The 25,455-nt window shown below is 40.3% G+C and overlaps 1 pseudogene; it reads left to right on the top strand.

Moving 5' to 3' along the window:
- The first annotated feature begins 184 nt into the window (after positions 1-184).
- On the top strand, positions 185-22,725 carry LOC119804279 (annotated as a pseudogene).
- The last annotated feature ends 2,730 nt before the right edge of the window (positions 22,726-25,455 follow it).

Here is a 25,455-nt window from a genome sequence, read left to right on the forward strand (position 1 = left end):
ATGGCCTTTGGTTGAGTAGAGGGCCTCCATCAGAGTGACTGATGAATTTACATAGCCGGGGTGGCCTCTGGTTGATCAGCGAGGTGTTTCCTGTGTTGGGGGCTGAATTTCTGGTGGCTGCTGTAGCCTCTGGTCCAGATGAAGTTCCTCCAATAGAGTTGGAGTCAGTAAATATTAAACAGAGATGGAAGATTTGGAAATAGACAGCTTGGATACTGAAGGAGTGGTGGCAGTTACATGGGGTTCTTACCTGGGCTTCTGGCTGCTGGCATGGCTTCTAGTGGATCAGGGGCCTTCAGCTACTGAAGATGGATGCTATAGAGTAATCCCACACTAGCTCAGAATTCAGTATAACAAATGTTTTATTTAGAGGTAGACTCACTACCTCTGCATGAACAGGGAACAGGAATCGAAACCAGCAGCAGAGAGAGCAAACACAAGCTTTATGGTTGCATTTATATTATAAAAGACCACACCCAAGTGGGCTGGTATATTAAAGGCTATTGGGTTAAAGACATCCCACAGCACCTCCCCATTTTGTCTAGATAGTTCTAAGCCTAATACAAAACTGCATACAATAAGAACAAATATGTTTTGTAGTAGAGACTGCTTGTTCTCTACCGGCCACCTAGACTCAAAATAATCACACAGAAATTCTATTAATTATAACACTGCTTGGCTAATATCTTAAGCATATTTATAGTTAGCTCTTATATCTTAAATTAACCCATGTGTATGCATCACCATGAGGTTGTGGCCTACCAGCAAGGTTCCGGTGGGCTCCAGTGGGCATCTTTCTCTTTCAGCAGCTACATGGTGTTTCTTTGACTTCACCTACTCTTTTTCTATAGATCACCTCCAGCCTGGCTATATTCTATCCTTCTATAGGTTGAAGCAGCTTCTTTGTTCATTAACCAATAAAAACAACACATATACAGAAGGATTTTCCACACCATTTATTATATCCTTCTGGAGTCTTTGGTGGAACTGAATAAAGACAGTTTTATAATTATAAAAGATAGATAAGATATAAAACTTTAGACTCACAAAGATAGAATAGATATTTTTCATAATTTGAAAAATTTAAATGGACTAAGTATTGTAACTATAATTCTTGCTTGATAACTGTTTTTTGTATGTACTCTTGTTATGTTAAAATTAAAACTTTCTTTTTAATTTGAACAGAAAAGGGTAAATGGTGTGGGAAGTCCTTCTCTATATGTGTTGCTTTTATTGGTTAACAAATAAAGAAGGTGCTTTGGCCTATAGAATGGCAGAATATATCAGGCTGGAAGATATATATATATATATATGTATGTATATATATATATATATATATATATGGAGAGAGAGAGAATAGGTGGAGTCACAGAGATGCCATGTAGCTGCTAAAGGAGAAAGACACTCCACTCACCAGAGCCTGTTGGAACCTTGCCAGTAGGCCACAACTTTATAATGATGCATAGATATGGGTTAATTTAAGATATAAATATGTGTATGATACTAGCCAAGCAGTGTTGCAATTAATACAGTTTCTGTGTGATTATTTTGGGTTTGGGTAGCTGGAAACAAACAAGCAGTCTCTGCCTACAAACTATATTTTATCGCCTAGGCTTAGGAAACAATTTGAATATACAATAACTCTTCACTAGATCCAATGCATGTTAAATGGCTTCAACCACTGTCTATAAAGCCCTCAGAACAAAAAGACAAAATATAATGCCTCCAAAAGATTTAAGTTAAAGCTAGAGAACAAAAAAGCTGATACCCTAGTGTTCTTAATCTGTTTTGCATGGGAAGCCACCTGAATCAATAGAATAATATGACAGACTTAAAAAGAGAGTTTTGAAAACCTAGATAAGAAAAATTGAGAAATACATTCTCAAAGTCTTGGGAATTATGTTTTTTGTCTTCATCCTGCCTTGTCCCCATCCTGCCTTCTCCCCAGGTAGGCCAATTGGTACATTAGGTATGGTAGATTATGTATCTTGAAACAAAACAGGCAAGGACTGTGGGAAATTATAAGGACCATGGAGCAGATAGACTGATATTATAACTATTTTTGGTTGTCAACATGATTATATCTGTAATTAACTAAAATTCAATTAGTGGGGTATACCTGTAAGTATTTTTTTTTCTTAATTAAATCTTTTGAAGCTGGAAGACCCACTTTTATTTCAGATCTTTTGAGGTGGGAAGATACCCCTTTAATCTGTGTCACACTTTCTGCTGGTGACCTATACAAAAGAAAAAGAAAGAGGAAGCTTGCTCTTTCTCTCTTTGCCTTCTTGCCCTCACTCTTGCTAGCAAGTACATCCCTGATGCAGCCAGTGCACCCTAGATAGCCAAGACTGGCGGGGGTGGGTGGGTGCCGGGATTGAGAAACGGAGGCTTCTTTTCAGGTGGAAGAACAGCATCCTTTATTTTGCCCAGCAACCTTTTATACCTCTACTCCTTCTGTGGAGACCCATTGGCCAGAAAGAACACAAACATCCTTGTCAATTACAGACCTCAAGGAAGTTCCACTGGAGTGGAGGAGCGAGGGCAGCTGGATCACAACTCCCCCCTTTTATTTTATGACTGTCATGGGGAATAGCCCTCTAATATTCCCTGTCCCCAAAGGAGTGCCCATCCATGGCTACCCAGACACACAGCCCTAAACCAAGTATCCCCAGGACTGACAGTGCCAAGGAGCCAGACCAGCACTGCAACCATCTAGCTTGCACTAACTGGGTGGTAAAATTAACAAAAACAGTATTCCAAACCCCTTCCATATGACGGTTGAGTTCCATAACAGTAGCAGAAGCATGCAATACAGTGCCATGAGTATCTCCCATAACATGATTAACTGTTGAAAAGTCCAAAGATAGTCCACTCGCTCATGAATCAGAGTCACTTGTTGGTTTAAGGTCAATATGCCCAATTGAATATGTCCATTAAGATCATTTTGAATGTCCAAAGCATTGCTGACTCTTTCAGCAAGCTGGTTGACAGTCTCAGCCGTCTGCACAGTCTGTGAGAGAGCAAGTCCTGCAGCAGTAGCTGTGGTGGCAAAGTTCTGCTCCAGCTGCCTTCTGGCCCCAGCCACATTCACTCTGGATCAAAACTGCTGCATGGAGCAGAGCAGAACTCAGGGAAGCAGGCTCGCTGCTCCTGCTCCAGAACCATTGAAGGGCCCTACTTTAACAATCTTTTAGGGAGTTTGGGTGTCATCAACCTGTCTGGCTACTTCCTGCTGAGTGGGGGTGCTGCATTCTTTGGAGTATTTTACATCAACATTTCAGGGGGTCTCAGTAATTCAAACCACATAAATTTGCAATGAATCCACAGGTTCTCATCCTCTCTGGAGACAAAAGCAGAACCTCTTTTCCAAAGCATCAAATCCTTAGGCCTGTATTTCAAAGTCAAAATACCTTTCTTAGCAGTTCCCAGATCAAATGTCTTTTTCCAGTCCAGAACACAAAAGACAAAACAATCAACACAATAACATAGATCTCTACACATTCTATCTTTTGAGGCCCTCAATTCACCTTCCCGCCTCCTTTTTATTTCTTCCCTACTGGCCAATCTTCCAGAGGGCATCCCTCAGGGCATCTCTGGGATGAAGACAGACACTCCTTTTAATCTGACTTGGCTTGTTCCCAGTCTGGAACATTTAAACCCCCTCCTGTACAAAATCTTTGGCTGTCTTCCTTATTACTTCCGTGCCTTGTTGCTTTAAGAGTTTCAGTTACTTTTTGAGGCCTTTCAATTCACCCTCCTTCCTCTTTATACTTGCTTACCTTTTGGAGGATGTTTGTCAGAGTTATCTCTGGGGATGAAAAATAAAAAACACTTTACCTTCCCCAGTATGCTCCTTGATTTAGCCAGTGGCTGGAGCAACCCCGTTCACGTATCCCCACTTTCCAGATCTTGGTGGAACCTCCACTTGCTGCAGCCAGCACAGCCTAGATAGCCGGGACTGGTGGGGGGTGCCAGGATTGAGACACAGAGGCTTCTTTTCAGGTGGAAGGACAGCAATTTTTATTTTGCCCAGCAACCTTTTATACCTCTACTCCTTCTGTGGAGACCCACTGACCAGAAAGAACACAAACATCCTTGTCAATTACAGACCACAAGGAAGTTCCACTGTCAGTCAGGAGAAGTGAGGGCAGCTGGATCACAACACATCCCCTTCACTGGCATTAGAACTAGTTCTTTGGGATTCCAGCATATACTGAAGATCATATGAGACAAACAGCTTTCTGTAATGAGCATCTACTCGTTTTTTTGACCTCCCATTAGTAGGTAGATATTATTGAACTAGCTGAATCACAACTTGTAAACTATTTTAATAAATATCCTTCACACACACACACACACACACACACACACACACACACACACACACACATGTAGTGAGAAGAAGCGGCGGGGCTGTGTCCCGCCACCCGGCCACCGGCTAGCTTTACACCCGAAATAATTACACGGAAACTGTATTCTTTTAAAACACTGCCTGGCCCATAGTTTCAGCCTCTTATTGGCTAATTCTCACATCTTCCTTTAACCCATATTTAGTAATCTGGGTAGCACCACGAGGTGTGGCTTACCAGGAGAGATCTTAACCTGCGTCCATCTCGGAGAGGAGCAGCATGGAGATTCCTATGGTGACTGCCTGAAGCGTCTCCCCAACTCTACTTCCTTGTTCCCACAATTCTGTTCTGTCTACTCCACCTACCTAATTTTTCTGTTCTCTTAAAGGGCCAAGGCAGTTTTCTTTATTAATTAACCAATGAAAGAAACATAGACAGATAACTCTCCTCCATCATTTCCCCTTTTTCTGTTTAAACAAAAAAGAAAGGCTTCAACTTTAACATAGCAAAATTACATATAACAAAACAGTTATCAAGCAAGTATTACAGTTACAATATTTAAATCTATTTTATCTTTTATCATAACTAAGGAAAGCTATAACTATCTATTTATTCTTCAACTCCATCAAAGACTCCAGAAGGATATAATGCTACCTAAGTAAATAAGAAATAAGTAACTTATAAAACTCTAGAAATGACAGAGACAACTCGCTGCCTAGACAGTCACCCAAAGTTCCTCTGTACCGTTGGGGCATCCATCTTCAGCCTTCAGGCCCATAGTGTCCAGCAGACTTTTTCATGAAGCAGGAAATTCCAAAGACAGTTCAGTCACTTTCTGCTGTGTCCTGCAGAACGTCTCGCAGACTCTTTCATGAATCTGAACCCCGAAAGACCATCTCACCTTTAGGCAAGTTCAGCAGTCCTCTCTCTGCGGGTTCTTTGTGTCCAGTTTATGGAACAGTCCAGCCAAGAGCAGTTTCTTGCCCAAATGGCTAACAAACTCCATAAGTAGCCTCTTCGATGCCCATCTTCCTCTTGAAGTAGATTGGTGCTGCCAGGAGCAGACGTGTCTCATTGTCATGAAAAACCCTAAGTTATTAAAACATTAAATGCCATATTCTGCAGTCTTTGAAAGATATGAAGAATGCCTATCTGAAATATATCTATGCACATCTAGAAAATGACTAACATGACTACAAGCTTGACTATTAATCGATGATTATCCATTAACAACCTATATTTCCTAATTATACATTACATTCTTTAAAATGAACTACAATCACAATAGCTTAATCAAAATCAGAAATACATATACATATAACAAATTGACCTTAAAATCCATACCAATGCAAATTCATATCTATATCATCTCCCCCTTTAAATGTAAAAGAACATTTATAAGCAATATTTGGGAAAATGGGCGCAGTTTTTTCTCTCCAAACTGCTTCCTGCTGAATGGGGGCGCTGTTATTTAGGTCTTTCATGGTATAACCTGTCTGCTAGGTTCATCCCAGTCGGCAGTTGAGCGAAGTAATTTTTTGAGGGTGTTCACAGCAACCTTTCAGGAGGGCGTGGTCTATCATACCATATTGGGATAGAAGCAATACACAGTCTCGTCCTCTGTGAAAACAAAAGAAGAAACTCTTTTCCAAAGCATCATGTTCTTAGATCCAAATCCTGAAGTCATACCGTTAAGATGTCCATTCTGGTCTAGCCTGGCAGCCCATATAATGAAATGTCTCTCTGTACTTAGCTCCTTTACAGTCAAAAAAATCAAAGAAAACACAACAAAATACATAATCCAGACTCTCTGTGAATTTTCCATTTTTACGTGGCTTATTTTTACTCTATCACTTTACTTCTTTTAATCTATAACTATCTGTACTCTGTCTCTTTAAAGACTTTAACCTTTTTTTTTTAAGGCATTAACTTTATTCTCTATATTTTCTTTTTCTCTCTTTTAAGCCTACGTGAGCCATTTAAAGGCCTTCTATGTCTGAATCTTTTCTATTGTGAATCTGTAATTTTTTACTATCCAGGAGCATTTCTTAAAAGGTTAACCACTTCTTAAAATAATACGGTACTGCCTGTTTATAGCCAAGTCTAAACCTTAACTGCGCTGTTATCATGGTAATTACGATAGTTCCTGCCTGAGGTCAGCACAATTCAGCATGGCGGAGCAGAGCCAAAGCCCGCACACAGTTCCAGGCACACAGCAGTCGACATTGGAGCCGCACTCAGCAGTTTAATTCTGAGACTGAGCGTGCAGCACAGAAACTCTTTTCATCCAAGTTACAGCCAAATCTGACAAGCAGAGCACCGCGCAGTCTGAAAACATCTCTATGGCGGCAGGAATCCGCCATGCTCTCCCGCTCGCCTAAGCCTGATTCCGCCATCTGCCCAGGTGCAGGAAGGGAGCAGTGAGCCATTGGCATGGTCTCAGAGAACTTTCTTTCCGATCCCAAGTGGGCAAGGTTTTTAAGTGGATTTAGTCACCACGTTGGAGCGCCAATCTGTAGTGTGAAGCGGCGGGGCTGCGTCCCGCCGCCCAGTTCCCAGCAACCGGCTAACTTTATCCGAAATAATTACACGGAAACTGTATTCTTTTAAAACACTGCCTGGCCCATAGTTTCAGCCTCTTATTGGCTAATTCTCACATCTTCCTTTAACCCATATTTAGTAATCTGGGTAGCACCACGAGGTGTGGCTTACCAGGAGAGATCTTAACCTGCGTCCATCTCGGAGAGGAGCAGCATGGAGATTCCTATGGCAACTGCCTGAAGCGTCTCCCCAACTCTACTTCCTTGTTCCCACAATTCTGTTCTGTCTACTCCACCTACCTAATTTTTCTGTTCTCTTAAAGGGCCAAGGCAGTTTTCTTTATTAATTAACCAATGAAAGAAACATAGACAGATAACTCTCCTCCATCACACACATATGTACTGTGCTTTTGTTTTCCAGCCATCCAGACATAATAAATCACACAAAAACACGGTTCGGTCAATGGCTCAGCCATATTCCTAGCTAGCTTTTACATCTAAATTAATCCATTTTTATTCATCTATGTGTTGCCAAAAGGCTGTGGCTTACATATAATGTTCTGGCAATTTTCTCCTTTCACAGCTATATGCCATCATCTTGATTCCATCTACCCTTTATATCTCTGTTCAGATTTCCTGCCTAGCTTTATTCTGTTAAGTCAAAACATCTTTGTTCATTAGCTAATAAAAGCAACACATATACAGAAGGACATACCACATGGTTTTTAACATTAACACAGAAAAATTACATATGTAAAACAGTTATCAAGCAAGAAGTATAGTTATAATATTTAGTCCATTTACACTTGACAAATTAAGGAAAATACTCTATCCTATATTTGTGAGTCTAATGTTTTATATCTAATTTATCTTCTATCATAACTAACTGTATCTTCTAGTCTTTGGCTCCATTAAAGACCCCAGAAGGATATAAAATGACCTAAGTAAACAGGAAGTGCATTGTAAGCAACTTCCAAAGTTCTAGAAATGACAGAGACATCTTGCTGCCTGAACAGTCACCCATAATTCTTTTGTAGAGTTGGGGCATCCACCTTTAGCCTATAGACCCATAATATCTGAAAAGATTTTCAGTAAAGAAGGAAATTTGAAGATCATTTTAGGGTTCTTGTTTGATCATCAATATTATTTGGAAAGTGATATAAAGCATTCTATCCACTGTGGAAACAAAATCAGAACCTCTTTTACAAAGTAACAAGTCCTTAAACTTAAAGGTTGTTGTCAAGATACCATTAAATATATATGTTATTTTAACTTAGCAGCCTGTACAATGAAATGTCTCTCTGTCATTAGCTCTTTCAAAGTCAAAAATTTGAAGAAAACACAATAATACATATAATCCAGACTCTGTGTATTTGTGTATTTTCCACCCTTGTGCGGCCATTTTTACTCTCTTTCTTATATATATATATATATATATATATATATATATATATATATATATATATATATAGTGCAGGGTTTCTCTGTGTATCTCTCACCATCCTGGACCTCACTCTGTAGACCAGGCTGGGTTCAAACTCATAGCGATCTTCCTGCCTCAGCCTCCCAAGTGCTGGGATTAAAGGCATGTGCCACCACACTTGGCTACTCTGTTTCTTTTTAAAGGATTTTCTCTATTCTTTTTCTTTTCTCTTCCAAGTCTATGTGTATTTTTTAACACACTTTAAACCATTTAGAGGTATTTTCCATGTGATTCTGTTATTACTGTTTATCTCTATCTTTTTCTGAGCACAAGACTTGAATGTGCTAAGTAGCATGGCTAGAACTAAATCTACAGCTTTGGAGGTTGGCTCCAACACATTCCTTATTTTTCTGAGAGTCTAGCTTCATGGCAGAAGTACTGGCAGGAGCCATATTTATTACTATAACTCTGTGGAGTCTCAAGGTCCATGCCACCACCAAGAAACCTGAAGAAACATCATAAAGACAATTTAAGTGTTTGGTGGCAGAGTGTCTTAAAAGAGCTACGAGTTTTTACCACTAATGCTGAGTCTGAAAGCCTCTCTTAAAGGAGCCTAACCTCTGCTTGCCTTTAGCAAACAGCGCTCAAACAATAAAAACAATGCATACATAGAAAGACATCCAAAATCACACACACACACACACACACACACACACACACACACACACACACACATAGTTGAAGGCAAAGTCATTCTATTGATTTTACAATATTGTTTTTCCTTATTCACAATCAGAACAAACAGAATATCAATAATATACAAAATTAGAGCCATATATAATATATTCATTGAATATGTATATTCATTCTATCAGTTCCTTTGCTGTAGAGCCTCCTAATACAACCAGCTAAGCAAAAGAAGTGGGAAGACAAAACCATATAAATATAAGCAAACACTATGTGGATTCATGTCTCTCTGTCCTTTATCAATTTTATCTTTCCTTTTTTAAAGCTTAATTTTTCCAAATTTATGTTTTTGTATTCATGAGTAGTCATTCCCTTTTATTTCTGAATAATTCCTAATGGAGTTGATTTATCACATTTAAATGTGATTTAGAATAAGGTTGTTATTAACATTTCTACAATGTTGTTTGTATAAATTCAAGCGTGCATTTGATATGTTCTTTTACTCAGTACTGTAGATTGATCTCAAACTCAATTATTCTCCTGAAGCATTCCCTGAAGACAGGGATTATAGGCATGCACAGCCCCATCAGTTGAATATATATTATTAACTCTTGAGGTTAAGTACTTAAATGGTACTTTTTGCATTCCATGATAAAGGAAATTTTAGGTGTCTACAAAATTACTAACCTTTCTTTGAAACCAGTCATATCATTGTTTAATCCCACTACCTCAGTAGTCTTTGTTGAACAGAAAAAATAGGGTTCCTGTATTTACAGATGTACTCTTTAGATGCTACGGAGCTTCTGGTCACAGAACCAACATAAAGGAGCTTGACATAAATTATGGTTATCTCTTTCCCTTTCACCTTTAACAATTGCTTGCCCTTTGAAACTTTGGTCTCCTTAGTTAGTCCCTTGTAACTTATAGACTTAAACGTTTCAAGTTCTGTCCAAGTCTTTCTTGATCTGTTCCCCCACACTTTCTCAGTCTCATTACCACATAACTTCATAGCTCATATAACAGCAATGACAGGACCTTAATTCCTTCTCCCTGGAACACCACATCCACCTAATGTCAATTAGATAGTGAGTTTTAACAACTGTTTTCACTAAGTGTTTCAAGATAATATCTCTAATAGGTGCTTCATATTACAGAAATTTATTTTATTATCATTACATTACAAATTTAGAAACAAAAATTCAGACAAATCAACTAATTTACCTCAGGTCATCAGGCTAATGAATTTTCGAGACAGAAATTTAACAAAAGTTCACATAACAGAGCACCAAACCCTTTCTCAGGAACTCAATAACTTTTATTATCTTCCAGTATTTATTAAAAAGTTATTATCCTTTAGAAGTCAGAAGCACAGGCTGTGTCTTGATTCTGGGTTTGAATTTTGAAACTGATGGGATTTTGAAGAAGACACTTAGTTTGAAATAGGCCCCTTCCCCTGTGTTGTGAAATAGAAGTAGTATTAAACTATCTCTTGGTGTTATTTTGAAAATTAAATGAGTTAATGCACATTAAATTCTACATTATTTCTGCTATATAATATGGATTGTAAATATTAATTTTTAATATTATTTGCTATTCTCTTTCTTTAAATAAAAATAGGAAAACATTATTTAAAAAATAGTTAAGCTAAAATCAAATCACAGACTAAAAGTGCTAAGGAAATTGTGACTTGCTAAAACCAACTAAACTGACTCAATTATCACCAATCATAAATTAGACTGTCTGTCCCAATACAGTGGTGCAATAAAATCTTTACATCCTGCAATAAGATATGTTACATAATAAGGTGAAGCCACAAAAAGGTCCACACATTTCCCCTTCCTGTGGCTGACCCATGAGGGCAGGCATGCAGCCATCTCTGTGCTGGCAAAAAGTCTCATGGGTCCCCAGCGCTCGGTGTGCCTGAACCATATCAGGCACCAGGCCACCAAGGTGGACTTTCCTTTGGTAACAGGCTACCAACAATCTTTGAGTTCCTCATCAACCTTGGTCCCAAACAAGTACAAGAACCCATGTATCCTGTCCCACAGGTAGCCATGGAACACATGACCCTATCTAATGAAACGAATGTAGCTGTCTTACAAGGCAGTCAAGGCAGAGCTTAGAGAGTACCAAGGGACTGTGTTATGCACCTAGGCACCAGCAGTTTTCTCATCTGGAACATGTGTCTAAGCAGTGCATGTAAGTTGTGTGGCCACAGTCTAGGGAGCTTGGAGTGTTACAAGTATGAAACACATTAATGTAAGTGACAGATTATGAAACCATGGCTGAGCACAGCAAACACTAAGTCAGCTGTTGTTGATAGTGATTTCTTAAATTTGCATTATTTATTTATTTATTCTGTGTTGTATGTGTGTAAAACTTGAGAGTACATGTGTGTGTATATCTATGCATGAGTGTCTGTGTGCCTGTTTCTGTGTAGTATCTATCTGTGTATTCATTTCTGTATGTGTATGTCTGTGTGTATGTATCTATGCATATGTGTGTATGTGTTTTCTTCTCTCTGTGTGCCTGTATGTATGTGCAATGCAGTATGTGTTTAAAGTCAAAAGACAACCTATAGGATCAAGTTATCTTCTTCCATGTGGGTTTCAAGGGTCAAACTTAGGTTTTTAGGCCTGGTACTTCCTTCACCGGTGTGGCCATCTTGCTCATTTCTTTTTGAATTAGATAAATTCTTTTTAAATTGTTTATATTGAGCTATATATTTTTCTCCATTCCCCTAATTTTCCCTCCCCTCCCCTTCTACCCTCTCCCATAATCCCCAGGCTTTCAATTTACTCAGGAGGTCCTGTCTGTTTCTACTTCCCATGTAGATTAGATCCATGTATGTCTCTCTTTGTTGTCTAGGTTCTCTGGTATTGTGAATTGTAGGCTGCTTTTTCTTTGTTTTATGTCTAAAACCCACTTATATGGGTGAGTACTTATGATGTTTGTCTTTCTGGGTCTGGGTTATGTCACTCAATATGAAGTTTTATAGCTTCATCCATTTGTCTGCAAATTTCAAGATGTCATTATTTTTTTCTGTTGTGTAGTACTCCATTGTGTAAATGTATCACATTTTCCTTATTTATTCTTCAGTCGAGGGTCATTTAGTTTGTTTCCAGGTCCTGGCTATAACAAATAATTTTACTGTGAACATATACATTTCTTGTGTTATTCATCATCATACCTTCACCCATATTTACATTTTATTTCCTCCCTATTATTTGAATGTGTAGAAATCCAATTAATTCTTTCCTGGTCCTGATCAAGTACCATCATTTTCCATCTTTTTTTATTTAAGAATTTTATTTTTGAAGGCAGAGTCATTTTTATTTATTTTCATGCCATATTTTATAACAGTCTCATTTATTCACAATCAGAACAAATAGAATGTAAGATACAAAATTATAACCAACAAAAATATAAATAAGGACAGCTAAATAGGATACCATCTATTTAATTTTAATTTAATTGTATTTATTCATTTTATATACCAGCCATAGTTTCCCCTCCCTCCCTTTCTCCCCCTCTCCCCATGTCCCCCCAACACATCCCCATCCACTCCTCAGAAAGAGTAAGGCCTCCTATGATGACTCAACAAAGCCTGTAGCATTTAGTTGATGGAGGACTAAGCCCCTTCCCCTCACATCAAGACTGAGTAAAGCATCCCATCATATGGAATTGACTTCAAAAAGTCAACTCTTGCACTAGGGATAAACCCTCGCTTCACTGCCAGGGGTTCCACAAACAGACCAGGCTACAATACTGTCACCCACATGCAGAGGGCCTGGTTCAGTCCCATGAAGGATTCCCAACAGTCCCTCTGGAGTCAGTAAGCTTCCCCAAGTTTGAATCAACTGTGTATGTCGTTTTCCCTATCTTGATCCACCATTGCTCATATAATCCCTTCCTCCTCCCTCTCTTTGACTGGCCTCCTATAGCTCAGCCTGGTGTTTCAAGTTAGATCTCTCCATCTGCTTCCATCAATTACTAGATGAAGGTTCTATGATTACAGTGAGGGTAGTCACCAATCTGATTACAGGGGAAGACCAGTTTAGGCATCCTCTCCATTATTGCTAGGGGTCTTAGCTGGGGTTATCCTTGTGGAATCCTGGGAAGTTCCCTAGCATCAGGTTTCTCCCTAGCTGAACAATGACCCACTCTATTGAGAAATCTCTTTCTTTGCTCTCCCACCCTGCCCCTCCCCCAACTAGGCCATCCTGTTCCCTCGTGTTCTCATTTGCCATTCCCTCTACTTTACTGCTCCCACCCCAATTTTACCAAGGAGATCTCATCTATTTCCCCTTCCCAGAGTGATCTATGTGTTCACTCTTAAGATCCTCCTTGTTGGACAATGGCGATGGGCTTGGTCTCTACGACATGGACGGGCTCTGTGTGAGCCTTGTCAGTTTGGTTGCTCACCTTCCTGGACCTGGGGGGAGTTGGGAGGACCTTGGACTCAACATAGTGTAGAGAACCCTGATGGCTGTTTGGCCTCAAGAGGGAGGGAGTGGGGGTGTGGGTGGAGGGGAGGGGAGGGAAGGGGGAGGAGGAGGGGAGGAGATGGCAATTTTTAATAAAAAATAAATAAACTGGAAAAAAAAAGAAAAAAAAGATCCTCCTTGTTACCTAGCTTCCCTGCAACTGTGGATTGTGACCTGGTTATCCTTTGCTTTACATCATAATATCCATTCATGAGTAAGTACATGTCGTGTTTTTCTTTCTGGGTCTGGGTTACCTCATTCAGAATAGTAATTTCTAGTTCTATCAATTTGCCTGCAAATTTCATGTTACTGTTTTTTTTGCAGCTGAGCAATACTCCATTGTGTAAATGTACAACATTTCCTTCATCTATTCTTTGGTTGGGGATCATCTAGGTTAAGAGGAAGATTTTTTAAAATTTTAAATTATTATTATTTTTAACATTTATTTTGTTAGAATTTCATACATGAATACTGTATTTACACCATTTCCACCCCACTCTTTCCTCTTCCAAATCTTTCTGCATCCACTATTCCTTCTTCTCCATCTATTATGAAGTACTGATGTGGTCTATCTGGTTCAAGTCTTGTTCATGTAACAACTTCTGTGACTTCATGATTTTACATATATATGTGTACATATTTGCATGTGTGCTTTTGAGTGTATGTGTGTGACTTTGTGTTTGTGTGTGTATGTGTGTGTGTGAGAGAGAAAGAGTTTCATGTTTGTCAGCTTGACTATATCTTGAATGAACTACAACACAGAAATGAAGGACATACCTGTGATAGGATCTTGAGGTAGGAAGACAACATGCCTTTGATCCAGATCCTGAAGTTGGAAGATGTAGATTTTTTTATCTGAATCTTGAGGCAGGATGACTAATGTCTTCAATCTACATCTTGAGGCAAGGAGGCACATCTTTCTATGGCCCACACATCCTGAAAGCCTATATAAAGACAAGGGAAGAAAAAAGGGCTCATTCATTCTTTGTTTACTTATCCTTGCTTTGCTAGCACACCCATTCCTTCATTGGCACTGAAGCCTTTGTCTCTTGGATTCTAGCATATATAGAAGACCTGCTTATATACCCAGTCTTTTGGGACTAAGCAATTATTGGATTCTTGGATTTACCTTTTACAGTTAGCCATTTTTGGGCTGCAGCCTATATGCTGTTCCAATAAAAACCCATGCATATCTATCTATTATCTGTATCTCTGTATCTCTATCTATGCATCTATATATTTATATATCTATATCTATATCTGTATCTATCTATAGACCCATTGTATAAGTTCTGTAACTTTAGAGAAACCTGACTAACACACACACACACACACACACACACACACACACACAGAGAGAGAGAGAGAGAGAGAGAGAGAGAGAGAGAGAGAGAGAGAGAGAGAGAGAGGAGAGAATAAGTCATGGAAACAGAAGGGAACTTTGAGACGGAAGGGAAAAAATTTATTTTAGAGAGAAGTGCATTTACTTAATCATGGTAATGTTTTTTTGTTTTTTTTCTCATGAGTATGACATTGGCAAATAGCTTCACTTTACCTTAGGCTCCTTGAAAACCACCATGTACTTCGTGCTACATTGATTGGAGTATCCATCTGTGTAGGCAGTGTCTTCAATGAGGAGAGAGTTGTCATCCTAGAGCCACAGTGGTGATGGGTGTGGAGACAGAATGCTATAAGCATATCATCTGCGAATGTAGTGTCAACATTACTTTTGGAACAAGTCTTCAATATATTCCTCTGGGTTGGCCTTAGCCTCGTCAGTGGGATAATGTGATAGTAGCTCAGGTTGTGTTTCTCTTTGCCTTCTTCATCAGTGTCATCTTCTTCTTATTTGTTGGTGTCATGGCTGTAACTGACTACTTCAGGTAGGGTCATTGCTTGAGCCTACTCACGGCCTTCACCTGGACACCCACTGTATTTTCAAGTTTGTTCATGCACTTTCCTAAGACTAGGTTTCCTGGCAAGGTAGGGGCTGTCACTAGGCTTCCTAATCCAGAAGGTCAGGGCTATGATGGACTGCAGCAGCAGGATCATCAGTACTCCCCGTGTGTAGTTCTGTGTGGGATCTGCGATTCTTGAAAGAGGCTTGCAGTCTGTTTTCTTTCAATAGATATTTGACCTTAACACTCTTACACAGGGCATTATAGAAGATGTTGCACCAGAACATTGCATTGGCCTTGCCAGTTGTATAGGGGCCATACAATTTTGTTTGATAAAAAGCATAAATTTTGCTCTGTGATTGCATTCACCTGTGTGTCTTCTGGTTATTCACTGTCATGTGCTTGTACCTTGAACATACTTCCTGAGTTAGCTTGATCAGTTGATGGAGCTCTGTGAAAAGTTCTGAAATCTAGGAATCAGCAAAATGAGAGTCATAGGGTAGCCCCGTGAAATGCATTGAGAGTGGGACAATAACAGGATGTTGCACTGGTAACTACCAGGGCAGGATCAAGTGTATCCTGGGAACATGTATCTACATGATAGTATCACACTTTTGTTTAAAGATTCAGGATTCATTGAAGAAGAGTTCTTATGAGAAAAGACTAGATTCCTGCCATTGCAAAGGCACAAAGTGGTAAAGGTATAGAGAGAAGAGCAGAAGAATAGACTCAACGAATTTTGTTTGAAAATGTCATAATGAAACCCAATACTTTTATGCTAGCTAAAATAGATAATAAATAAGCAAGTAGTAAGGATCAATGTAACAAAAGGAATGGGGCAAAATGGCGAGGCACTGACAGTGGGAGAAAATAGGTCATGAGTCAGTCTATATTATATGCATAAATAAGTATATTGTAATAATATTTAGTACAATTGAAATAAGCTAATAATATAAAATAAGTAAATATCTTGGCTTAAACATATGCTACCTTTTGATCTTTGTTAAATTTCTTTTAATTTCTATGGGTCTCAATTTCATAATAGCTAAAAAAGAAACTAATTTATGTAATTGCTCTGTTGATTCAATAAGACAAGGTGCATATACACATATAAGCTTTGAGTATAGTAGGTATAACAGAAGTTTTAGTTTTACAGATATATGCCCTTGAGTCTCTAATGGCTACTGAAGTTTCTATTTCTTCTAGTACAATGCATCAGACATTCACAAGTCCAGATGTAAGTAAACAGACAAAAAGATGTGTGTGTGTGTGTGTGTGTGTGTGTGTGCATATTCACCCTTTAATGAAACATACTGTCATACTTTTTAACCTTGTTTCCTCAGAGGTTTCCGTGGAAACATCTAGTTAATTTTTCTACAATTTCTACCAACAATAAGTTAGAAATGAGTATATGAAGATCTGGAGAATTAAATATTCAAGTGACGTCCGCTGTCATGAATTCATTGTCATTTTTCTTTACACTTGATATATTCTTATTAAGCTAATTTTGTATGGCTGACCCACTCTTCTTTTAGAGTGACATAATTGTTTTTCATAAAAGGTTCTTTTATACTTTACATTCAAAACAAATGTCTCTGCTAGGCTAGTCACATCTTTAATAAAGTTTACACCTCAATGATGAACAGAAATTCAAAGAAAATAGATATTTGTACTTTGAGAAAGTTAACTCTCTTTCAATATCCATTATAGTTTTGCTTTTAAAATAATTTTATTACTTTTTTTCAGAAATTTGTACAATTTGATTGATCATATTCATCCTCTTTCTACCACAGCTTTCCAGATCCAGCTACCTATCCTTTTCAGCCCAATTTTGTGTCTAGTTTTTCATTCATCAAGGTCAGTTTGTGCCACACAACTATCTTTGCGGATGTGGCTTTTCACTGGAGTGTGGGTGACATATCAGGAGCTACACTCTGAGAGAATACTGATTATTCATGTCCCAGCATCTAACAATAATCAATATCTAATTGGCTAAGGATAAAACATCGTGCCCAAACCCTTGCTCCATACTAGGATTTGGTTTGCATTGGGCTTGACATGAAGCTTGCTTTTAAGAGATGCTTGGAGTTATCATGTACAGTTTCTCTGCTAGGTCCAGAAGATACTCTTTCCACCACCTCTGACACTTAATATGGTTCCTTTCTTTTTTTCCACAGTGATGTCTGAATATTTTGAGTTGGGAGGGGCTAAAGTGTATGTTTTTTTTTTACGACTGAACATTCCGCTTTCTTTTATGCTCTGTACCTTGGCCAACTGTAGATCTCTGTGTTAAATGCCATTTATTACAAACAGAATATCCTCTAATAAGAGGGGAGAGGTGTCTTGATCTTGGGGTATAAGTCATGTAGAGATTGTTTAATATTATTTCCACTACCAGAATAATAGAAGCAATGTCTTAACTAGGACCTGTGCCCTGCCTAGGATCACAGCCTAATAATGATAGTCAGAAAATAGGTATTTTCATGACCTTTATGCCATGTTGACATTAAGGGCACATCTAATGAGCCCTGACAAAATTGTAGCTCACAGGGTTTACAAAATAAGTATGAATAATGCTTTGAATTCTTTCACAGGAACATTCATATCATCTTCAAGATTTAGTAAAGCTGGCATGAAAGGATGTAGCTTCCAGGTCAGTATGAACTTGATTTGTCCATGTTCTCTGACTTCAGGATTTCATATCTTCATCAACAGGGTCTCAATGTCAAATTAGGGAGGAGAACCAGGAGCACTGTCATTAGTATGAAATGTTTAGGGGTCTTTTCAAACTCACTGGATAACAACTCCAAAAGATGCAATCCACGGAAGAGTCTGAGTTTTTGATTTGTTAGACTCTAGTGTTAAGTAGGGAATTGAGGGTGACTTCATTCTAGCTCTTTTTAGAGATGTGTATAGATGTAGTTTAGGACATTTCTACAGTTGTATTTCATATTTCCAGGAGATTGCTTGAAAAATCATTAGTGTTATTTTCCCCCCTTTCCCTTTTCTACTATACCCTCCACTTCTCAAAAACAAGTTAATCTTTCATGTTCCATAACTTCCTATAAAACCATTATACCAACAATTTCTATCTTTTCTCCATTGAAAGACTCTCCCAGTGACCTTTAGTAATGTCCTGACTTCTGTGAAAATTTCAAATGGAATGAATACTACTGGCTTCTTGAGCCACCTTATTCCCCAAGGAAAGGTGAGTGCACTATCCACCCATTCCGACAGCCCCAATATGCAGGACAATCAGATCTGCCGTCCCAGAAAGCAGGACAATCAGATGTGATACGGAGCCGCGTCAAAGCAGGAACTCAGTTTTTTACTGTGAGCATCAGCTTATAGAGCTTAAGTGACACAGTCTGATGTTTGGGTACATCCAGACAGTGAGAGGCAGCTAAACACTCCCTCTGGCTGTAGGGGCATTTACCTAATTTTTGATGTCTCATCCTCACTCAAACCAAGCCAGGCTTTTCTCTGTCCTACAGGCCTTGAAGTCTGGGCCCTGAACTCGAGCCAGGCTTTTTTCTGTCCTATAGGCCTTGAGGTAAAGGCCCTGAGATAATTTTGTCTCAACATCTCCCCATTTTGTTTTATATTCCACCCTTTACCCCTATCACCAGGCCAGAATAGCCCACCAGGGTGAGAGTATGGGTCAGGGTCACCCCTATCCGGAATTTTGGCCTGGACACCCTCAAACTGAGAGTTTATCTGTGGGGTGAGATGTATTGAGCCTATCATAATATACTCTAAGGGCCATGTACCAGTTGTATCTGTTTTTGGAATGTTTGTTTCAGTCTTTGGAAAATGCATGGGCCAAAAAGACAGGTAAATAAACAGTCATTGGCCCAATTAGGGAAGAGATGAATGTGGTAAGCCATGCGGACCAATTAAATCAAATCTCATAGGGTGTCTTTGACTTAAATGAATAAATATCTTTTCTTAACTTATCTAAGCCTTTTTAATTTTGTAAGGTTACTATTGCTAAGAGATCCAAAGACTTTTGTAAATAACATAATGCAGTCTGTCTTTTCTAATTATGTCGATCCCTGTTGGGAGCAGTGAGACCCCAGATCCTGAATTTCTTGTAATCCCCTGATCTGAGTGCCTACAGCTGCTCTGAGCACGAGACCTTCAGGAGTTCCTGATGACAGAAGAGTGGCTTCTGGTGGGTTTGGCTTGGGCGTGGCTATCTCTATATAATCTGCCCCTGAACACAATAAAGGGGGCATTCTTGGGGAATTCAAGGATGACCCGTGTCTCTGTCTCTCTGTCCATGTGTGTGTGTGTGTGTGTATTTTAACCTCCAGCCCCTTGCCTGAAGCTCGGTAACTGGGTAAAAGCGTATCGAATGCAGACACCGGGGCATGGTGCATGGCAATTGGAGGTCTCCACCGAGATTTCGGAACAGCCCATTCTGCTGGCATCCTCAGGAAGAACACACAGGCTCATCAGGGTAAGATGCATGGGGTAGGGTAGGCTGCACCCACAAGAACCTCCATATTCTGGTCTCCCTTCTATCCCATGAATCCAGTCTCCCATGACTCAGTTCCCATGTGCCAAATCACAGAGGTCAAACATCAATTATGTCAGTCCACCGTGGCCAGGGTGTCATGAGAAGTCTGGTTTCGGATCCCTCCAGTGCCAATGCTTGACAAAAATCCATGACACCTTCTGTGGTTGGTGGTGGCTTGCTGCCTGTGAGAAGAATTAACATGATTGTCACCAGGAGGGACATCTGAAGTTGATAAGCAGACAACACTATCCTCAAGGGTTAATTTCCCTTGGGCAGTGGTTATTATTCTTTTCTTGTGTTTGAATTTAAGTTTTGTAAGCCATAACCTCTTTCTTTCTTTACTGGTCATCTTGGTCTTCCTCATTGTTCTGAGGGGAGGGGAGAAATTTTAAGTTATGAGTGGGTAACCGTATAGGTATTTTTCCTCTGTTTGGGAAGGCACAGCCTAATCCTTGGCCTTGGGTCAAGAAGGGATCTGAGCCCCTTCATTGGTTAGTAAGAGGATCCTTCCACCTAACCTTTAGGCAGGGCCTTGTTGGTAGGGATCTCCAATGTTTCTGGAATCTATTTTGTTCATCTGATTTTTGAAAATTTAAACTATTGATCGTTAATAATGCATTTTGCAGTTGTAGATGGGGAGAGACTTATCCCCTTTCTGTTTTATAAGAACCTCTTTGAGATTGGTGATGTCTTTCAACAATTGCTTGATGCTGAGGATTGTTTGGGATCCTGGTGGCATGGGATATATTCCATCTCTGCAAGAATTCTTTTAATGTTTTACTTTCTTTTTTTTTTTTTTTGGTTTTTCGAGACAGGGTTTCCCTGTAGTTTCTAGAGCCTGTCCTGGAACTAGCTCTTGTAGACCAGGCTGGCCTCGAACTCAGAGATTCGCCTGTCTCTGCCTCCCGAGTGCTGGGATTAAAGGCGTGCGCTACCACTGCCCGGCTTAATGTTTTACTTATAAAACAGGGGCCATTGTCAGTCTTGACCTGTTGTAGTCCCAGTGTAGCAAAACATTGTAAGAAGTGGCTTTCAGCATGGGTTACCTTTTGGCCTGAGTGGGCAGTAGCCCAGCATACCTTAGAATACGTGCCTATGGTCACAAATATATATTTTCATTTGCCAAATGGAGGGTAATGTGTTACATCTGTTTGCTAGATGATACTGGGCCCTAACCCTTTTTAAAGTGTTAACCCCTGGACTTTGTCAGAGGGGGTACAGAGAAACTGTTGGCAAGTCTTACATGTATGAACAATTTTCTTTAATTCTGTTGCAGGGATCTGAGGGTGTAGGTACTTGAGTCCTCTCCAGTTGACATGAGTTAAGTCTTGTGTTTGGGTATCATTGTGTATGGGCAAAGTTGAGACCTCTATGAGACAGGCCCCTGAAGCTGCAGCAGCAGCAGCATTCCCTTAGGAAATGAGGCCAGGGAGGTTTTGGTGTCCTCTGAGATGCTGAATATATATGGCTTTTTTCTACCTTCTGAGAGTGATCCGAGTTGTATCATCAAGGCAGAAATAGGATTAGCATCCAATCTGATACAGGCATAGGGTAAGTGTGATAGTAGGTTCACTACATAAGAGCTGTCTGAATAGAGGGTCCAGGGTTCTGGGACTTCTTGTAGGACAACATATAGGGCCATCATTTCCTTATATTGAACAGATCCTCCACAAAGGAGAATTTTAGTAATCTTTGCCTTGGTCCTCCCCCCTTCTCCCATGCAGGGAAAACTACAAAGGCAGCCCTATTCTTCCTACTGTCTGTGCAAACAGTTTATGATGGAGGACTCTCATTGGTTAATAAAGAAACTGCCTTGGCTTTTTGATAGGGCAGGAATTAGATAGGTGGAGTAGACAGAACAGAATGCTGGGAATAAGGGAATGATGGGAAGAAGGGAAGTTAGTATGACGCCATGCCTCTCCTCTCTGAGACAGTCGACATGAAGCTGGCCACCAGGTCAGACATGCTGAATCTTTCCTGGTAAGTCACCACCTTGTGGTGCTACAAAAATTATTAAATATGGGTTAAAGCAAGATGTAAGAACTAGGTGACCTGGGTTAAGCAAAAGTTGGGTCTCTTTTTTGTGGCGCCTCCTAGGCGGTCGGCTGTGCGAAGATCAAGCCGAATATCTCCTTCCCTGCCACCGGCTGCCAGAAACTCATCGAAGTGGATGATGACCGCAAGCTTCGGACCATCTATGAGAAGTGCATGGTCATGGAAGTGGCTGCTGATGCCCTGGGTGAAGAGTGGAAGGGTTATGTGGTCCAAATCAGTGGCGGCAATGACAAACAAGGTTTTTCCATGAAACAAGGTGTCCTGACCCATGGCAGAGTGCTCCTGCTGTTGAGTAAGGGGCATTCTTGTTATAGACCAAGGAGAACTGGAGAGAGGAAGAGCAAATCTGTCCGAGGATGCATTGTGTATGCCAACCTGAGTGTTCTGAACTTGGTTATTGTAAAAAAAAAAAAAGGAGAGAAGGATATTCCTGGACTGACAGATATTACTGTGCCTCGTCGGCTGGGACCTAAAAGAGCTAGCAAAATTCGAAAGCTTTTTAATCTCTCTAAAGAAGATGACGTCCGCAAGTACATTATCAGAAAGCCTTTAAACAAAGAAGGTAAGAAGCTCAGGACCAAGGCACCCAAAATTCAGCGTCTCGTGACTCCACGTGTCCTGCAACACAAACGCCGGCGTATTGCTCTGAAGAAGCAACGAACAAAGAAAAACAAGGAGGAGGCTGCAGAATATGCTAAAATTTGGCCAAGAGAATGAAGGAAGCCAAAGAAAAGTGCCAGGAACAGATTGCCAAGAGGTGAAGGCTGTCCTCGCTGAGAGCTTCTACTTCTAAGTCTGAGTCCAGTCAAAAATAAGTCTATAGGGATAACAAATAAATGATCAGACTGTGGAAAAAAATGTAAGAACTAGCCAATAAGAGGCTACAGATAATGGGCCAGGCAGTGTTTAAATGAATACAGTTTGTTTGTTGTTATTTTGGGGCATACGCTAGCCAGGAGGCCGGAAGCCGGGCGGGACGCAGCCCACAGCTCCTACTATAGAATGGCGCCCATGTGGATAACTGAATTTACAAAAAGCCTGAAAAAGCTTGGGAAAGAATAAAGTATGTTTTCTTGGTAGCAGCAATTTCTTGGGTCTGGCTTGCGTGCTAGAGGCAAGCAAGTGCTCTCATCTGAGAGGCTTCCTGATTCAGCCTTAGCTGCAAAACCCTGCAGCTCTTTTAAGAGATCCTGCTACGAAACACTTAAATGGTGTTGATGAAAAGCTGAACACATGTTTTTCGGTTTTCAGCCTTAGCAGGAAAAAAGCTGTGCCATTTTAAAATGCCAGCTTTCTGGGTCGTCCTGCCAGGGCAAACTCTGACTCTTTCAGGCAGGCAGTCCAGCTGCTTGGGGAAAAGGCCTAGAAGAAAAGACTAAGGGACTTTCCGGTGTAATTCTTGATGTAGCTTCACTAACTGGGACTCCCCAAAGTGGGTATTCTGTGTCCCCAGAATTCTCTGCAGGGTGAGGCTCAATCAAGAAAATGTCTGGCTGCCCATTCTAAATCCTTCATTTTGAATGGAATTATTAATTTAGAGGGATCTTTTCCATAATGTCAGAGGGATGTGTCCCTGATTTTTATAATCATATCAGCTATTTGATCAACTAGAGAGTACACTCTGGGTGGGAGTGCCCCCTGAGAGTGGTGTGTACCCATTCTAGTGGTTGTGACTGCTGAACAATGGCAACCAGCATGGTCTTTTCCCCTAATAATATCCAGCTTTGGATTGAAATATTAGGCTTATATCTCACCAAAGAAGCCTGATAGAGCTCGGAGCTCGTTGACAAATTCAGTGAATGCCTGATGGCCCTCAGGGGGCAAGGAAATGATCTCATAAGGTTGCATCTTTTTTAGAAGATCATATAACACATCTAGTCTCCCAGTCTCTACAGGCAACCAGGGCCTTACCCTGTTTATTTCTCCCAGTATCTTTTGCAACCCCTATAAAGTGAGAGGCTTAGGCAGAATTAATTGGGGTCCATTAACTTTGGCTTGAGTGGGTGTTAATTGGGATCCCAAAATATGAAATGGGGGCACCTTTTGTATTTTGTTTGGGGCTATTTTAAAGCCATGTTGTTGGAGGATATAAACAATAGTAGTTACCCAGGGCTTCCTGATTTTTCCAAATGACCAATTATTAGATCATCCATATAAACATACAGAGGGGTACTGTCTTTGTCAAAATAAGGAAAGATATGATACTATACAAATATTGTTGGTAAAAGGCCAGACTATTAGCCATCCTCGGTGGGAGAATAATCCATTCATATCTCTCGTCAGGTCAAGAGGAGTTAACTGTAGGAATAGAAAAGGCAAATGTTTCTCAATCCTCCTCATGAAGAGAAATTGAGAAGAAGCAGTTCTTTAGATCAATTACAGTGAGGTGATACTGGGAGTGAATTTCTGGGACCCAAGGTAAGTCCTTTAAAGGGGTCCCTACTAGCTCCATATAGACATTGATTGCTCGAAGGTCCTATAACATTCTGCAGGTTCCATTAGGCTTATGTATCACAAACACAGGGCTGTTCCAGAGGCTCATCGAGGGCCTTATCTGTCCTTCTTTAAGCAGATTTCTGGTTATTTCCTTGAGTATCTTAAGTTTAAGTTCAGATAATGGCCACTGCTCAACCCGTACCAGCTTACCAGGTGCTCATGTAATGGGGGTAGGGGAGACCCTGCAAGCAGTGGCCTCTACTCTGAGGGGTGAATCCAGGTGTCGGGGTCTGCTGGATGAAACCTTGCTCTGTTTTATCATTATAAAAGGCTAGGTGGTCAGTGGTAATAACAGCACCCATTTGTCCTAACAATTCTTGTCCCAGGAGGTTTGCTGACCATGCTGGGAGCATCAGAGGCCTGAAATTTCCTTTGTTTCCATCTGGCCCCACCTAAGTTATGGGACTGGCCATTTATTGAGACATAAACCTACCTCCAACCCCTGTGATAGGCAGCCTGGTTATGAGATCCCAGCTGGTCGGGATCTCTTCTTTTCTGAGGACCATCCTGTCAGCTCATGTTGGCTATAAGACATTGGAATCTTTGTCCTCCAGACATCATAGTCATATTGAGTTAGAACCCCTCTACCACTGGAATGGTCCAGTTAACTGAAGGTGTATGTCTCCTTTCTTTGGTTAAGGGGGCATGAAGGCACCCCTCCATCTAGTTTAAAGGTTGATTTGTTCTGGGTTTCCCATTTATATTAAATTTGGTGCAGCAATCTGAGACTCAATGGTACCCTTTGTGGCAGCAAGGGCAGGGAGACATAAAGGGTTCCTTCCACACGTGGGTCTTTTTGCCCTTTTGTGGAAATCCCTCTTAAAATGCCTCAGTTGACCACATAAGAAACATTTCCCAGGTGTTTTCTTTTGTTGTCCAGCCTCCAGGGCTTAAGTAATAGAAGACGCTAGAGTTTGGGTCTGGGCCTGAAGGGGCGCCACAAGAGTCTGGTTGGTATGTGACTGGGCCCCGACATTCTGTGATGTCACAACTCA

The sequence above is a fragment of the Arvicola amphibius genome, chromosome X (genome assembly GCF_903992535.2).
Source record: "Arvicola amphibius chromosome X, mArvAmp1.2, whole genome shotgun sequence".
Taxonomy (NCBI): Eukaryota; Metazoa; Chordata; class Mammalia; order Rodentia; family Cricetidae; genus Arvicola; species Arvicola amphibius.